A 19921-nucleotide genomic window follows, 5' to 3' on the forward strand; every position below is an offset into this window, starting at 1 on the left:
ATTTAAAAGTAGAGTCTGATAAAGTGAGAAAACAATTGAATTTGTCTGAATTTACAATGTTTAAAAACAAATAATGGCATTGGACAGTCACTGGGTTCAATCGTCAGTTCATAGTAGCACGTGACACGCGTCAATCGACCCCGCGCCGCCTGACACCATTGCGGCTAACAACAGCTGACAAACAGCTGACAAATGACCGTCGCTGTCAGTGGCGTGTCAACGTCATGATTGTCATTACGTTCTTTCGGGGAAGTTTATAATTATTCTGACGCCGATTTACACAGTTCCACTTTGACGGTTTGTTTATGTTATATATAGAGTTGTTAATATGATTTAAGCTTCTATAATAGAAACAGATTCTGTAGTAGGAAATATTCTATTATATTTTCTCATAAGACTACATTTTTGAGATTATTTCGAAAGCCCACATCATTGATTATATTGGAATTTTTGTAAATAAAATTTGACCCATACAAAAAAAACTAAATTGCAAGAAACGTGTCAAATCGGCGAACAAGCACGATCGAAACTATGAGTATATAATGGAGCTCAGCAAATATTTTCTTTGAGGCAATATTGGATAATTCTCTAAAAATAATAATGATGTACTAAAATTGTTAACAATATTTCTATAGCCGTCTCTCTGCTCTACAACCTTTGTTAGACACATTTCTTACTATGTACTAATATTGTTCACAATAAAAAATTCTTTCTACCGTCTCTCTTCTCTACAACCTATGTTAGAAAGATCCTTAAGATCAACTTTTATAAAAATAAACGAAAAATATTTCGAAATAGATTAAATTTAAATTGTTCAGCGGTACAGGTCTTTTGGAAATATGGATGTATTTCCAAAAGACCTATCTGAAAAGTACTTTGTATTAAGAGCCGAAACAGCCTGGTGGATAGAACGCGTGGAACTTTACCAAACATTACGGCTTCTAATCCAGACAAGTACCTCTGAGTACGCACGTGGTATAAAGCATGGCGTGCTCCGTGATGATGGAAAAAATCGAACATTTGTATTTGACGACCTCCGTGGTCGAGTAGTGTGTGTACACCGGTTTTCATGAGTACGCCACTCCGAGGTCCCGGGTTCGATTCCCGGCCAAGTCGATGTAGAAAAAGTTCAGTAATTTTCTATGTTTATTCTCTCGGGTCTGAGTGTTTGTGGTACCATCGTTACTTCTGATTTTCCATAACCCGAGTGCTTTAGCTACTTACATTGGGATCAGAGTAATGTATGTGATGTTGTCCAATGTATTTATTATTATTATTTATTAACATCGTATGAATATATTTTCTTTCAACACATGGCAAAATTATATTGCATAAAATATATACTCTGTATTCAATATTTTAATATTTTTTTATGAGAGCGCGCCGTGACGGCAAACGATATGACTCTTTGTGTGCGCGAGGCGCATGTTCTATATATAGTTCGTTACTATATATTAGTATATTAAAGTCTTTTTTTTATTATACAGCAAATAAATTTATTGATTTTCTTTAATTATAAATAACTTCAGTACCTAACCTTCAATTTAGATGTTTCGCATCTGCCCGCCCCGTGACGAACACATATTTTTTAATTTGTCAAAGTCGAATGTAAATGTTACCTACCTACTTACATTATGTAAATTTAACTTAAATTAAATTATGTAAATATTATTTATTATTTAACTGGCAATGTTTGTCTGTTTGTTAAGATCGAATCATGGAAGCTGAATTAGAACCGCTTTACACGTCGGTTTAATTCTGACGAATGCATTTTTATATGCGTGACCTGATTTTAAACCGACGTTTGGCTACAGAAGAAGATTCTCCTCAACAGTCAAGAGCATTAACATTAAAATTAAATTTAATAATTAAATTAAATTTTATAAATAAAAATTCTTATAATAATCGCTTTATCAATACGACAATAAATAATAATTAAAAAGCTCGATGTAACCTCTTTATACAGCTGTTGGCAAAAAATACCTATTTAGTAAGTAAATCTTTGTCATACCACAACAAAGGAATCAAGTCATATTACTATAAAGAAAATAAGATATTTCAACCCTTACATTTTAAATTTGCAAGGTTATATTAGTGTGTATGTGTGGTGTAGTCTGAGTGTGTGCGCCGACGTCCGTCAGTCACGTGTCCGCGAGTGGTGGACGCCTTCCACTGCACAGGCTTGTTTTGATTCGGCAAAAGTATTTGGAACATTTAATAACAAAATAAATATAATTAAGAATAGAATTCAGTCATATTATTTACGATTAAAGTTGTGAATATCAGTATAGAATAATATTATGTTATTTTTTTGATAAAAGTTTATTTTATAAAAAATATATATGTTTAAATAAATTATTTTATCAAAAACGTTTCATAAGAAGACACTTAAAGCTAGTTAATTGAAATCTCATTGGACTCACTTAAATTTGAGCGATATTTTTAATAATAAGATCAGTTTGAAACATTCAATCAATTGTAATTAACAAACGACTTGTTTGTGAATAGCCGACACATCATTTATGAGCTCTGTACACGTAGCTTTCCTTAATTATTAATATAATATAAAATAAAACGAGAAATAAGCGAATCGGCACAGGGCCGCGTCGTCAAAGGCTGTCGCCCTAATAACGGCTTCGACATCGATCCGTCCCGGCGTCACCTTCACACTGACATTACGGACTTTTTAAACAGTTACATGGACGCGAAATTGTAGAATCATTTATATAATCTGTGGTTTAATACAAACCACTGTAAATTATTTGATATAATGGTGTGAGTTAAATGCATACCTGTGTACGATTAGAAAAAAAAATTAAAACTTATTTTAAATAAGATTGTATAACTCAATAATTTATTATTTCAAAAATAGTTTGCAAATAATTATACATTAAGATATATATGATAAGCAAACTCGTATTGAAAAATGTATATTATTAATTAAATATTGAAATTTAGTTACTAATATTATTACTATGTTTTGTTTTGAGACATAATGTTACCTGGTATAAGTTTTAGTTTTACGAGTTCTGTATATAATTATATCTTACATTTTGTTTTTTTGGTATATATTTTGGTATTTTTGTATAGTCCTACATTTTAAATATAAGTAATATTTTAAGCACACTTTATATAAATGTCAAATGCAGTTTTCTTAATTATCCCAATGTGAATATTAATAGTGATTTTCTCAGGACTTTTTGCTAGTTCGTCTGGGTAGGTACCACCTACTCATGAGATATTCTGTCGCCATACAACAGTACCCAGTATTGTTGTGTTCCGGTTTGAAGGATTAATGAATTAGTGTAACTACAGGCACAAGGGACATATTCGTATCTAACATTTTAGTTCCCTGGGTTGGTACCGCATTGGCGATGTAAGGAATGGTTAATATTTCTTACAACTCCTTTATCTATGGGCGGTGGTGACCACTTCATGACATCCATCCATCCATATCCATATATCAAACCTACATATATCATAAAAAATATATGTTATTCAATATATGTTTAAAATACGCAAAAGATATAAAAAATATCTTACATGTTTAACTTACGAGTACTTAGATACTTTTAGAGTAATTAAAGTAATATTTCCGATGTAATATAATTAAAATACCACATAATCATCGTACATAGCCGTTGTTAAATATATATTTGTGTACGTTTCGCGTTACAGAGCGCGGTCCGTCGATACGCAAGGTGCTGTAGTGAATTTTTCCCGGCAATAAATCCGACGCCCCGCCCGAATCTAATGAGAATAATAATTGATTCCCTCCCAACTAGCCTGATCAATGTTGTTGGGATTGTTCCGTCGACCTCCATCGTAGTATTGAACTGCATAGAATATATTTTAATACGAAATTAAAGCTCCATTTTGGTCTTACTATATGCACGCATCGTTAATACGATTCAGAACCTCGAGCAATAGTGCGATTCTGTAAAATCCACGATTGGATTGGAATTCGCTTTCATTTCTGAACTTCTTGAATTGACAAATTTGGTATTCCGTAATAGTAGATCCGAAACGATACTGCAACCACTCTTGTTGCCGGTTCTTAAAAATCATTTCCGATGTCATATTTCTAAAAAACAGAGGATTTAAAAAATCTATGTCTTCATATTTTATACGAAATATGTTTTAGATGCGGTTATAAATAATTTTATCAGTTAAAGTTGATCAGTTACGGATCAGATATTTGCTTAGTGGCTGTCAGTTGGCCTAACAGCGGAACTGTTACTTGATCAAAGAATAATTTCACGTCACTTCACGTCAGCCAGTGTTCCCTAAGAACTCACTTCGTATGTGACTGAAATTTCTCAAAACCAAGTAACAGTCATACGCTCTTTTGATCCGTGTATTGTAACAAAATATTTCAAAAACAATTTTATTCCCGCTGAGTTTTTTTCGCCGGTTCTTCTCAGGTCCGAGGCGTTTATTTCCGAACCACTATCAATAAGCAAGTTTAACACTTCTATATTGTATTAAGACTTTTGACTTTGACTTTGAAGAAGGTGTTTAGTTTATTGCATCGATCTGTTTCAGTCAGTCAGTTCATATGGTCGATATGACGGTTGTATCCCACTCGTGTAGATTTCCTCACGATGTTTATAAGCGTAAGTGAGATAATGGTTGGAACTTCATTGTAAGTAGTTACATTGGCTTACTCAATATATTTAAACGATACAAATTTGGCATTATAATAATTAGGGTGGTCGGTTCAGTAGTTCAAGAGTTTACCTATTACAATCAAACAAATCTTTCCTCTTTATAATATATAGAAGTACATATGTGTGTATTATATGGATACTGTTTTGCGTTATTTTCGCTATTATAATAATAATCAACACATATGTGAGATCAATCTTCGGTGAGTTGGTCAGCGGTCCGCACGGATGCTGCCCACGGGATTACTCAGTCGTTGTCGCGTTAATATATACCTAATATGAAGTTCGATAAATACGAAACAAAAATATTATATAATAAACTAATTAGTTAATTATAAACTATATAATTATGTAAACTTTTTAACTTTTGTTAGGCTAAGCCGATTTTGATGAAATATACATTTCATGGTACCTTATATTTTTAACCCCCCCAGACAAACAGACACACAGACTGATAAAATGTTATATTTTATTGGTTTTGGAAACTTGCAAAAAACCATTAAAAAGGCAATCATTTTGAAGTCACAGACAGTCAATTAAATTTTATTTATTTGTATAGACACACATATAATTAAGATTATCGATAAAGGTGATCGACTTCTGTGATATGATTGTGTTTCGTTTTAAAAAATATTCTTTTGAAATATGACGCCACCTGAGGCAGTTGCAACGATACAGCCTTCAATGCAATCGTTGCCGGTTTGAATATCGCTCGTAACGGATTTTTGTATGTGGTCTCCCACCGTCTCGATATCACAAACAATCAAACAAAACATCTGACAATATTATTGATAGGTATATTATTTAATAAAATATATATCTAGAAATATAGTATGGTATAGATCTATTAAGGAAGACGCACCTATCCACAATATATATTAGATCTATATTTTAATGCAGAGGGAAGAGACTTTCCAATGTGCCAGGTGTTAGTGATCACAATCGCCCGTAGACACCAATACTAATCCCTCACTATGTATGCACCAACAACTTTGGGAACCCTCCAAGCCGAAAAATAACAATACTAAGTAGTGCTGTTTGCTGTTAGAATATGTAATACGTGGGTGACCAAGACGAACAGAGCTCTACAACGTATAATGTTGTTATGGTTTATTATAGTGCAAATAGGACAAATGGCTACCAGACGACATTACAAACATCGGAAATGAAGTTCGGAAGCTTCATCGGTTATAATTAAACACAAAGTTACAAGACTTCGGACTAACGTGCGCGAATGTTTCACTGTAATTCTAGTGCCTACCAATCAAACGGACAGCTCCTCGCGAATTTATACGAGTGAAGATCTCTATCGGCAACATGTATATTACACACAATGGCTTGAAAAACGCGCCTATCCGTCATTGGTTTACTTGTACAGCCATCATTACTCTACGTCATGGCTCGGCCGAGGGAATCGACGTCCGCGCGTGCAGTCATTATGCCGGCCAATCACCGCTCGGCGCACGCGCACCCCGCCGCGTTCTTTATAACACGCATGCGCGGGAATATATCACGCGTCAAGACTGAAAAGGGCTTTTTACAAACGTATCTCGTATTCGTCATCGTTAACTTTCCGTCGGAGGCTGGCTCGCCGGCGTCCAATAAATAATAAGATGTTAAAACGAGTTATTTATAAAGCTCCGTGTCAGTGTAGGGTGGCTTCGTTTTTTTAAAGTCACGTTCGAATCTTGACACGGATTTGTTGAAATTGATGTGTTCGTTTATCCCGTCCTGACCTAAAGAGTGCGCGCGTCGGGGGCGACTATCGCTTTTAATTTTATCGTGATAAACTATATAATTGTATGCGTGCGTCAGACGATGATATTTCTATTTGTTCGACTCGTGGAGTGAGATGAAAATGACTGAGTTTAATATTATTCATGGTCGAGACTCGAGAACTTAACGACAAGACGTACCTACGCTGTATGCGAGGATCTTAATAGGGGCGCAAGTTGAACACATTATAGTGGACATTCGAGAGAATTATTAAGCAGGACGAGGCTCCTGTGGTTATTTAATCGTATATTGATGCGTCTTCATAATTTGTAATCTCGCATCTTTATTATATTATATATTTGGTTCTTATCTATCTAATTAAGATATTAGTTTAACGTTATTTTTATAATGAAGGCAAACGAGACTTATATGCTAAACTAGCTGATCCTGCGGCTTTTTTTACACCCTATAAGGAACCTACCTGCCAAATTTCAAGTTATGTGTTCTAGTTTCTGAGATTTCGTAGTCACCCGTTGATATTATATATGGATCAGAAACATAAATCACTTTTTACATCGTCATTGTGCTAACTGTATCTAAGATGTACCTGTAACATTGGCTGGCAACAATAAAAGGTTTTATTTTTCGATAGAATAACATGGAATGATATAATAATTTATAAAAAACCTGTTGTGACTATATTAGTTAGGCGAATTTGCATAAAAACTTGATAAATTTGACAATAACATCATCATTATTATGTAAATATTGAAATCGATAAGAAACACGATTTATATTTGTGTTTGGGATACAGAGCGTGTCGAGGATTTTTTCAGTATACTTATAATATTATCCTACAACAGCCTGCAGTAGCCTCCCAGTTACACCAACTTTAAATTTTGACTTGTCTTTATTGACAAACGTGAATTTCATGTACCTGTTATAAATAAACAAATTTGTCACTTGAAATAAAAGTCACTGTCCAAAACAATCAACGTAAAAATAACTCGATCGATCTAACAGTGTAAGTGTTTGAAATGATCTCGATATGGGATTTACTGAGACAAGACTGTTCCAAATGTGCTCGTATCAAACTCGCTTTCGCTTCGCACGAATACAGCGGTGTTTTATTACCCTTAAGCTTAATAATAGATTACATAGTCTCAACTGAAGTCTTTATAAATACAAGCGGCTCGCGAACACGCAATTTCTTGAAACCCAACTATAGAACTGCGTACTTGCGTAGTATTAGCGCACTCGTCTTACATAAATGAAACAAATTCAGAATAAGTAGGTATACTTATTCTGAATTTGTTGTTTTGTCATAATGTTTTGGTATATCACGCAGGTTTTTTACGTTTCGTAGGTCATTTAATATGATATATAAGCTTTATTTTGCGATTAATAACGATGTATCAAGTGAATATTAGTTAATAGGGCAATATTGGTCTGAGTAATCAGTACTTTTAAGTATAATAATGGATTATTTTTTGCTCTGTATTTTATCAAATTAACAACTATATTCATAATATTACAATTAAAATAAATAATAATCATAAATATCGATTTTGTAACCTTAATTGGAAATTATATTTCGTAATATCATAAGAAATTGAAATCATAAGAAAATATTGTCTGAGAGATTTAATAAGTCAATACTTCGATACCATCAGAGCTGATGCGATATAAACGCCGCAAGCTAGGTCTAGGACTCCTGGGAGGTACAGATTAGAGTATCTGGACCATAACGAATAAACATAAACATTGCAAGTCCATCACATAGTCTATTGAAAAGGGATTCAAATGCCTTACTATTATTATTCATTGGAAATGTAAGCAGTTAACCCGAGGTGGCTCAGTGGGTTGAAGGGAATCTTAACCCGTGATTAGTGGCAAGGATTAGTGCAAATCATTTGCAATGTCTCGTATTATAGTTGTTTGAAAAATGAAACAGTGAATCTACAGGTACAATCTTTTTTCCCAAAATTGGGGAACATTGACATTGTAAGGGAAGGAGATTCTTGTAGTGTTAATGTCCATGGGCGGTGGTGACCACTTACCATCAGCCGGTGTGAAAATATTTCAAATAAAATAAGAACACCGAACACCGAACATGGTTGACAACTATGTTTAATTAGCCACGTGCTTGATGAAGACATCGTAAGGAAACCTGTACGTTATGGTTGAGATTCTTCCACACATGAATTCATCTGTAAGCTTTCTTAATATGATAAAGATTGTTACTTATTCTCTTATTATAATAAGCGCGATTCGTATCAAATCATTGTTTAAAAAAACATTCAAAGAGACATTGCAACGCGTGCCAAACGTAAGCGTTAACGGAAATTGCTAAATTGTTAGTTGAATTGAACTTTTTTTTATTGACACGACCCAGAGTTTGGATCCGGGACTTCTGATTTCGTAATCTAACCAGCCCAACGAGACACACAGACCAGCGATGTACATATATAGCACGTTACAGCGATGGAACGTCCTAGTCCACGCTCGCAGACGCTGGGACGTGACGCGATAAATCAACGGTGGCACAATAAACTCCAAGATTTCAATTAAACATAAATCTCGTATGACACACCGCTAATGGAGTTGAAACTCGCGTTCCTAAACGTTTGTTCGCAATTAAATTGCATAATGTTATTGGCGATGCGTTTGTTTTGTGAGCCTCGGCGGTGGGGTGGAAATTGGAATAATAATTGTTTTCATAATCACAATTATAAAAATACTGACGTCCTACGTGATAATAATATTGGATTAACAAGACTCTCTTCGGGCTGTTTTAACAAAAATTTACTCAGGAGAGCGCCCCAATATATTTAAGAAAAACAAGTTTAATTATACTTATTTACTTAATATTATTATACAATGTATAAAAAAATAAAAAATAAAAACATTTTAAATTTTATTTAAAGTTCTTTGATAATTATTAGAAATTGTTTAATTTAAAAAAACAAAATGTATAATTTATTTCAATTCATTTTCGTTTAAACGTAGGTAATTGGTTATATATTTATAGTAAAATAATCTTAAATTAATATTAAAACAATCTTTAATTTCACTCGTAATATTGTTTGTTTCGTACTTTACTAGATGGCGCTACAAGAATGAATAATTCTTATAGTTTAAAGTTTAATTTTTTATGAATATATTTGAAACTTGTATTAAAATACCAAAATAAAAAATATGAGGAATTTTGAAATAAAATATTTAAAAAAGTTTCTAGCAGAGCGTGGTTTCGATCCACGGACCTCTGGGTTATGGGCCCAGCACGCTTCCACTGCGCCACTCTGCTCTTGAACAAACGGTCGAAATAGTCGTACGTAAACTACGTAAAGTATTTAAATATGGTACGTACGTAAAGTATTTAGATACGGTACAGTTTATGAAACTATTTTCCTGATATGAGTAATATTTAATACAAAGATTAAGGTAAACTCAATTATCTCATGTAATTTAATAATTTTATATTAAAAGTAAATGTAAACTCTTGAAGTTTTCATTTTAATATTAAATTTTTTGATGATATTTATAAAAGCATATATCTATAAAGTTTTTACGGAGCTTTAATATTATATAATAAACGTGAAGTTAAAACTCCGTTTCAGTTAGTTTTTACAAAAAATACGCGGACGAAGTATGGAATTTGGCAAGTTAAATATGATATGGAGAGCATAATCACGAATTACAAATATATCAACTTAAAACAGAAAAAAAGTAAAGTATGCAAGTGCTTGGTGTAAATGCTTTGTGCAAGCCCGTCCCTACTCTAAGTATTGTTGTGTTCCAGTTTGAAGGGTGAGTTAACACACGGTGGGTGGGTTAGGCACACGGGACGTAACATCTTAGTTCCCAAGGTTGGTGGCGCATTATAAGGGACGATTAAAATTTTACAAGATTACCTATGTCTATGGGTAGAGCGGATCATTTACCATCAGATGCTCAATTTGCATAAAAGAGTGCCTTTACAGCATGCTACATAACCTAACCTGACAAATCTATTAAAAATACAACAAAATATATTTTAAGCACAAAATAAAGCCACATGTAATATAGTCGTATGTATTATAAAGGCACGTTTGCATCGCTCGACTCAGATGGATCACTTTTATGTGCACGGGCTCTAATAAGTTTCTCAGCGCGCGGAGTAAAATAAAAAACCCGTCGATATTGTTCCGACGCGGTGTTGACGTGCTTATTAAGAGGGAAAATTGTAAATTGACTCGCTCCATGATTGGCAAGGGAATATTAGCTGGATGCAATTTTGCCGCGTCCCTGTTTGCGTTTTTAAAGGAATTTCTTGACGCTAATCCATCATTTCTTTGCGCCATCGCTTTAGGTAAATACACTTTTCAATATACTTGATGTTACGTGTAGGTAATTACGAAATTGTCAACGCTATTCAATAGAGATGTGTGTGTGTGTGTTTTTTTTAATTTTACACGTAAGAGCGGTGTTGACATGTTTAGTGTGTGATGTGATACTAGATGGCGCTAGTGGTACGAAACTGTTTGATGAAATGTGTTTCGCTTTTTGGATTTTAGTATTTTTATATCTGGCTCGTATTATGACTTATAATGTTTGATATTGACAATGATTATATTTCGTTTTAATGATTAAAACCTTATAATATTAAAACATTGAATATTACTTTTGATTAACGAGAGCTTCAATTATTTGTTAATTATATATTTTTTAAATATAATAGCTTTAACCGATTTCATTAGTTACTTATTAACATGTTCATCAGGGAACAATTATTAAAATATACAATTAGAGTCAAAAGTAAATAATAAATATATATGTATTAAATTTTTAATTTCGACACGTGTACTCGCGACAGCAGCGCCCCTGGCGGCGGGCGCAGCTGCTCGCCCCGCGCCCTGTTATCGCTTTATTATTGTGGTATTTCCAATATCTCCAATATTTTCCCTTTCCGCGTCTCCGCCATCTCATTACTGGCTGACGGCGCTAATCCGTCGGGAGACGCGCCTAATGGAGGTGATCATGTGTCCTACGCATTCAGACATGACGTATTAGTTGAACCTCGGGGACCGGCCTTAATAAACGAAAAAAATACATCGCACACCTCAATATAAATCAACCTGAGAAGAAATGCCAATAAATATCGCGCCGAAATCCAATAATTACGAGGCAATGAGCCGACCGGCAACAAATCAACGCGCGCGCATACTAATGTCTTATCCTAACATCAGATTAAAAACATCAATACTTGTCAATAGAGGTCGCCTCCCACGTAATTATAGCCAACAATATCCCGGGGAGGCTGAGCCGAAAGGATTAACGTATATCAAGTAGAAATAATTGAAGGAATCGATTAAATGAAGAGTATTAATTGGTGATGCGCCCGCGCAGCCTGATCCCATCTCGCGTTCGCGTTCTTGATGCGCCCCGTGTTATATCATTCGTATCTCGATCTACGGCTAGAGGATCTAGGTTCTTATTCGGTTTATACGTTCCGAGCTAAATATATTTTAATTTATGGTATAACTTTAGTTATTTTAGGTCCGTTCTAGTTAGTTGTGGAGGATAAAACTCTTTATTAGAGAAGATTTATAGAAAGTAGATAATTAGATACGATTAAGGCTTAAGTAACAGACATTTAATATTAAGAATAAACAAATTAATAAATCATTATTGGTCCAGTGGCGGTGCATATTGCCAAGAAATCGACATGACTTGGATATTTGGCCACACGTACCCGAACTAACCTTATAGGAGCAGAATTCTGCAATAAGATCCAAGCCTTAATAGAAAAGGCAACTCCCAGTACTACTGGCACTTGGCTTTCGAGGTGAGTAACATAATAACGAACACGACTAGGTTCATTACTCTTAGATACTTATTGAAATTTGTTCTCGAGTGTGACGATCTTAAAAACTCACTTTATCTTGTTTTAAGAGCAGCTGTCAACTATTACCGGTTTAAGTAGGTGTCATATGACATTTTTTTAAACAGCCTTTTTATACTTCTATAAGCTGTATGACATTCGACTTGGATGTTTTTTTAAAAACATATAATAAAAAGTTCGGACCAAATTCGAAATTCAAAACAGTATCAAATAACGCTAAACACTTCAACATAAAAGTCGTAACTTTTTAATTTGCGTTTAACGAAACAGTATCGCGATTAACTCAGTTAATACGCAATTTAAAAACCGAACAAACGAATGTATGTAAATTGCTCAGCTATGTTAAAGCCGGCGATAACCTTGCAATATATACGTGCGACTGTTTTCAACGAAAATGAACTTTATTCCCTCGCAATAAGAGTCGTATGGAAGTATAAAAAACATTGTCAGTTCGGAGTGAGCTGGAAACAAGTACGTTCAGAAACTGCTTACACGAATTAGCGCGTCAAAGGGGCGAAGGGGGGCGAAATTAGAAAATTCGCCTCCTCCTACGTTCCGCACGTCATAAACTGACAATTTACGATAACTCCCGGATTAGCCTGTTTGTCTGTTATGCGTCCGAGTATGACGGGGGACGGGGTTGCAGGGGGATTGTTTTACATTTGCATTCGCGAGCTCCTCCAATCGGATTGATCAAATGTTTCTACGCTCCGAAACTAGATAACAGACTTTTACTGTAATTCGGTGTTGAGTGAATTCGAGGTTTCAATTTCGACATTATATATACACTCGTACATAGAATCATTATATACTTAATATACCAATACATAATGAAAAGAGAGACCACAAAATCCTTTCCGCGTTTTGTGTCTTTTTTGTATAATTTATTGTTTGTTTTTAACCTTAATTAAAATAAATTCATAGTCATTAAATGCAAAAAATATTCGTTAAAATTCGTTATTTCAAAGCAGATACTGCACCAGTCGATAAGTTTGAAAGTACCGCACCGCTGATTACCGGCATTACCCAGAGCCCACTAATAAAACAACCACGAAGGTGTTTTATTGTGAAATTAATTTGACTACAAAGTCGTTTGCTTTGTCCTCGTCCACATCTATGTAGGCCATTAAACGTTACGGCGACCATGCTTCATAAAGAGTACGGCCGTAAAAGTTAACTATCTGTCCCGCGGTCCCGCCGTCCCGCCGTGCGTCCCGCGCGCCCTGCGGGACAGATTTCGGAGCGTATTTCGTGTACTGTCAAATATTTTTTGATATCATTGTCGTTATTTAGACTAGGCTCGGAAATGTTTGTGAAAATGAAAGAGGCATTTTTAATTAATGTTTGAAGTCTTAGGATTTATCGAGTAACATCATTAATAAAAACATATATTGTATTAATATTTATTTTTAGTTTGAAGCTCGCTAACGACGCCGCGCCGTTGTAATGGGATGTGGTAAAGTGTCATTTGACATATGCAACACAAACAAAGAACGTGAATACTTAGATGTACTTAGCCGCAATCCTCGGTGATGATTAGCATGTTCTAACTACAGGCTATCTTCGCTCCTCTTCATTATAATGTTTTTACATTAGGTATTATATTTTGATAATATTTAATTTTACATTACACATTACAAGTGAACCATTTGTACGACTATACCTGTTTGTGCTAATTTCACTACTTATTGTCATATAGCAAAACTTTGTATTGGCTTGTATATTATTGTCATAGTGTCCGTTAAAATGGACAGCAACTACATCTGAGATCTGATGCAGTAGTAATATACATAATGATTCTAACAATGCCAGTGTCTATAATATAATCATTAGACAAACCATGAGGTGACGTTTGTTTAATGGTCCCAATATCAAATTTAAAGAATACTTTTTATGTCCTTAAATGTTATGCCACTGTGGTCACCGCATTGCTAATTTCTTAAAGGGCGACTGCGACCACGCTTCGTAAATAATTGTCGCGCTAAAAGAAAATCCCAGCAAATCTACGCGATTAGCATAAAAACCATCTAAACAGACCGACGGAAGACGTCGTCTTCCTTCCGCAATATTTGTGAAAAAATTACACACTTCCGTCCGACATTTTGTCTAGCGCTAACAAACAAAGTTGCTAATGTTAATTGCAATGGAGGAATTAAACTTTAACTCGACTACGCGTTGTTACGGACATCCATTCATTTGAACATTTATAAGTTCAGTATTTCTTATCAGCTCTGACCTCAAAACCTTAGATAAGGAAGACGATTATAATGAATTACAAAATCGAATAAAAAAATTAAGCTATATTTTCTATGCCTCTAAACAAAGCTTTAAAACTGTTTGTTATTCAAGGTGGCCCCAAGATAGGACACGAAAATGTTGACTGAAGATTGCGGATTCAAACCCGGGTAAGCATCACAGGGTTCATTAATTAATCTCGTTGAAGGAGCACAATCATGAGGTAACTAGGGATTAAGTTTGCCACATATGTATCCATCAACCCTCATTGGAAAAGCATGTTGGGGTAAGCTTCAACTTTTTCATCAAGAGGAACTTTCCCAACCGTGGGATAGGTAGAGGTTATTTTTGCTGTTACTGTGATATTGATAGAGCTCTTATAATTGTTTGTGGAAGAATTTTAAATTATATGAATTAGGATTGTTTTTGTTAATTTTTAATTAAATATTAGATTTTTTAGTTAACCTAAACAAAGAAAAAATAATTATTTCTGTGGCTGGCAAAGGCGAAGAAATGTAATTCCTTTGTAAGCCAATATTTTTTAAATTTCATGGCGTACTTTTTTCTACAACGATGTATTTAGGTCATCTCAGTATTCCATCTCAGCCAAATGCCATTCTGCGTCCCAAGAATTGTCAGCCACGTCTTATCCCATTGGTCGCTGGAGACGCATTTCGTTCATCACGAAGAATGGACGACATTTAACTTCTTCTGCCGTAGCATACCTATTTCAGAACACATATCGAATGACAATTTAATTAAATTCAATGGATGACTTATTGAATAGCACAGTAGAGAAATCACACAGCCTCGAGCAGACACGTCGCGTCGTTAAAATTTAGGAATAACTTCGCCCACAGAAGCCCCCTGAATTCTCCAGACATCTGTTCCGAATCGCAATAAAAGTAGACGGCGGCAGAAACATAGAATTTTATCACGGCCGTGTCCATCATAAACCATCCCTCGCCGGGAGGGGGCGCATAAAAGTTTACAGGCATTCGGCTAATAAATCGTGTCAAATAAATAAGTGTTGAGTCGGTTGCCGGCATATTGATTCGTCATGTGCCGCCTTAGAGAGGGTCGGGGGGCGCGGGGCCGGGTGGTCATAAAGGTGCGTAATGGCCGCCGTCGGAAGACAGCGCAGTGGCGCGCATCGATTAGCGCTCCGAGTCGCCGTCAGCCGCCGACGCAACGAACACTTCAGCGGGCACGACGACCTGATACCGCCACACCTTCTAGCCCAACGCCTCGTCGTCTTATCTCGACCGTTCCTTTTCAATTTCCACTTAAACTGCCACAAATCCGTCCGCTCTAGATCTCAACGTTCCATTTTGAAGTTTAAACTGAACTTTACCGATTATCGTTCATAGATGGCGCTACTCGTGGCATCGGCCGCTTTCGTGCCGCTCCAAGTGTACAATAAAACATTGGTTAATAGCTGTAATTGTGTCATAGCAAGTTAATAAGTCGTATAAATCATACGCGGTCGAATCGTAGTTATTAAAGCTGTCGGGCGCGATATAGAAACGTCATGTAATCCAATGCGCGTTTTGTTTATTGCAAATAATACACGGATACAAGTTTGCGTGTTCGTCCGATCTAAATCTCTCGTAATGGGTAATATGAAGAATTTTAATAAAACGGAAGGTTAAGACGATTGTTGATATTTATTGATCGCTCGGCTCGGCGTGTCGGTGTGTCGGTGTGTCGGCGTGTCTGTGTACAACTTGACGTATTATTGCCGTAAATTACAATATCATTATTGTCGGAGGACTTGTCTCAGGATTTCCAATAACAAATAACCGATTTTACAACAAAGTTATGGAATACAGGGTGTTACAAAAATAAAATAAATAAATCTTTTTTTAATTTAAGAAGCAGCTATAATTATTTAACGATTTTTGATCTCAATCAAATAGTTTACGTTTACTCGTAATAATACTCGTAATAGCTAATTGGAAACGGATCTATTTATCTCGCTATCAGATTTAAGAAGCATTACAAGAGCCAATCTTGTATGGCTTTAGTTTATTTAAATAATTATATTATAATGAGTACTTATCTTTTGTTTAATCAACATCAACAAAATAGACTTAATTCAAGTACATAGATTCTTTCAGGCCCATTGTAATCGTTTAACAGGATTGTAACATACAAAAACATGCACGTGTTCGGTAAATAATATACCATCATTTTACATTATACAGCATGTATTTAATTACGTTAAGATGATAAAATATAAGTCATTACTTTTTATAGATAATTGGAAAGCATCCTGTGCACGGGCCGGGTTTGAACGCCAGTCCCTCGACTTATTGCCGCTGCCTTCGGACGTTGATTAAAATCTCTCACTACATTCACACAAAGCTTTACTTTGATATATTTATAAATCTTACGAAACGTCTGCTCCGACCCGACGACCTGACCTCATCGCTACACGATTACGACCTCTAAACCGAAAGCCGCTGGGTATTAATTAGCATATCCGACGAGTCAGAGTTGCCTACCACCTGTCAAGTGATATATTGACTTTAAATAACATATCTTATTTATGTTGAATCGGAAACAAAATGTATAAAAAGTTTTTATTATAAATAATCGAGCTGGCGGAGTGGGAGGACGACTAAATTTGTTCGAAGCCTTGTATTGTATCTTGTTCTGTGGATTTGTTCGCTAGTTCGAGATAAATTGCACTAGATAATGTTTCTTTCTGTAATAACTTGATACGAGCTGTTATTTTTAACGTTTATAACATGTACGGTATCGGAATCTATTTACAAGCTGTCGTGTGGGTCAAATGCAACTGAATTTTAAATAGAGTTGTCAAGCGATCCAGCTGTTTTTCACACAATGAGTCTAACACAATATAGTATTTTTTTTTTTTTAATATAAATTGTTCTTTTCCTTGGATCGATGTTTATAGGCTTATTAGCTGTAACTGGAATTTAATAAAAAAAAAGAGGAAAGTATCAACGGAATTCCAAAAAATACGTTTAGTAGTTTTACATGGTAATCGAACAACGAAAAAAAAAATATTATTCATCTACATAAAGGTTAAAGATGAAACTTGATGGCAGTCCTAAATTTGAATCTTTTCATTGACAATTATCATTCGCCTTTGAGCTGATAATCACAGATTCAATCCTAGTCCTTCACAAATATTTGTATATCTTAAGTATTTGTTAATTATTGACATGCCTAGAAAGCTGAAATTTCGAACGCAGGTTTATTTTATAACGTAACTGCTCTGAATAATATTTTTTGAAATTTCAACTTAAAATTGGGAAAAGAGAGGGGTAGATTTGCTCGTACTATGTTTTCCCATGTTTAGTTCCTATGTAGATAACCAACATTGATGCTGTGAGAAGTATTTGAAGAATTATATGAATTAATTACCCCCGTTTTATATTGCACAGACGTTTCTTTAAAAATATAGAAAAGATAGGCCACATGAGTAAAATGTCGACTGTTATAATAATATCAAATGTGCAGATATAACAAATGACTGTGCAGATAAAAACAGACTCATACAACTGTCATACATACATACGTTGAATAGTAAGTATATAACATGCTAGGTAACGGACTACTTGAGTAGGAGTTTTACTTCTATATAGGTATACTATTATAGAGCCTTTACAAATAGCTTCTGTACCCTTGTTTAAATAATTTGGTTAACAGAGTGTTTAAAACAGTGTAATATGGATTGAAGATTGCTATTAAGAAGGTTGAGTTGGCATATAAAGGCATATGTATGTATAGCACAGGACAATTAATTCAAGTTTTGTGTAAGAAAAACTGCACATTGTTTTAAATTTATAATTGTTAGTAGTCAAGTCACCACAGCACATAATCATTGACTTTTTAAGAAATATTAATCGTGCCTTACATCGCAAATTCACCAATAATATTTTTATATTCCCGTAATATGAGCCATTAATTTTATACCAGATTATATAAAACGCAACTAGGTAGGAATTCCATTATATCGAGATTATCATTGTTATACATCACCATCAATATTAAAGTAAAATGTTTTGGACATATGTCACGAGTCGCCCTCGATTCAATCGAAAAATAAAGAATCTTATTTGTGCTCAATTCTAATCATATGGTATATCTTATGAATTATTATTTATTATATTATAGTTTTTTTTTTTAGCATTAGCAGCCCGTAAATGTCCCACTGCTGGGATAAAGGCCTCCTGTCCCTTTGAGGAGAAGGTTTGGAGCATATTCCGCCACGCTGCTCCAATGCGGGTTGGCGGAATACACATGTGGCAGAATTTCGTTGAAATTAGACACATGCAGGTTTCCTCACGATGTTTTCCTTCACCGCCGAGCACGAGATGAATTATAAACACAAATTAAGCACATGAAAATTCAGTGGTGCCTGCCTGGGTTTGAACCCGAAATCATCGGTTAAGATGCACGCCTTCTAACCACTGGGCCATCTCGGCTCAGGCCATGTTTATCTTTAATTTATATTTTCAATAATTTCATTGTGTGATATAATAATGCATGTTGAGACTACCTGTAAGTAGTAGAACTATTGCCTTGATAATTTTTAAATGTTTTTATTTTTTATTTTGGATGTGATATTGTATCTACTGTTGGTTGTCCTAATGAAAATAAAATAAAATAATCTTGGAAACTAAGACGTTATCTACCTGCTACAACACTAGATTCTTCACCCTTCAAACCGGCATGCAACGAAACTTAGTATTGTTTAGCAGTAAGATTACTATTTATACACCTGTGTTATCCATTAAAACTTTCAAATTACATCACTAAAGTTATTTTAATGGAACATAATATCTTAGATCATAGACGTGACATTAATGTTTGCGTATCGAATGTTGTAAGTGATAGTATACACTTCTTACCATTCTGATATCTATATACAGAACACGACTTACCACCAGGTGGCCTCTCTACCATCTGCTTTCCTAGTAAACGCAATAACGTTACTGATTACATCTACTGTAATGTATTTCAGTTTTATTGAGAAGTTCATTTTGTTAATTACTAAGTACTGGAATTATTTGAAGTTTGTCTCAGTTTTTTAATGAGTTTCGATAGTAAGCTGTACGTAGTTTATCTCTTAGTTACATTATGGATGTTTTTCCATTATAGGTAAGTAGGTAGTATTGTTTCACTGCAGTAACCCATCCTGGTTAGTCTATACGTTTGTTTTTAAATTAAATCGTTAGGCCGGTGGGTAAATGGTTCTCCTGATGGTAAGCAGTTACCACCGCACATAGACATGGTCTTTGCTAGAAATATTAACCATTTCTTATGCTAATTCACCGACATTGGAGACTAATTTGCTATCCCCTTATGCCTTATAAGTGGTTCCTACCTGGATTTGAAACCGTGATCTACAGTCAACATTTACACGCTCTATTGAGCCATGCCA

At 34.9% G+C, this 19921-nt stretch overlaps 1 protein-coding gene and 1 non-coding gene across 2 annotated transcripts in view; both read right to left on the minus strand.

Annotated features, from left to right (window-relative positions):
* LOC125064653 (zinc finger protein Xfin-like) overlaps positions 1–19921 on the minus strand; it is a 35074-nt gene that overhangs the window by 10629 nt on the left and 4524 nt on the right. The gene's annotated exons all lie outside the window — the stretch shown is intronic.
* Trnam-cau lies at positions 9619–9690 on the minus strand. Its single transcript has one exon. It is a non-coding gene; the product is annotated as a tRNA-Met (tRNA).

Source organism: Vanessa atalanta, chromosome 6 (genome assembly GCF_905147765.1).
Source record: "Vanessa atalanta chromosome 6, ilVanAtal1.2, whole genome shotgun sequence".
In the NCBI taxonomy this organism is placed as follows: Eukaryota; Metazoa; Arthropoda; class Insecta; order Lepidoptera; family Nymphalidae; genus Vanessa; species Vanessa atalanta.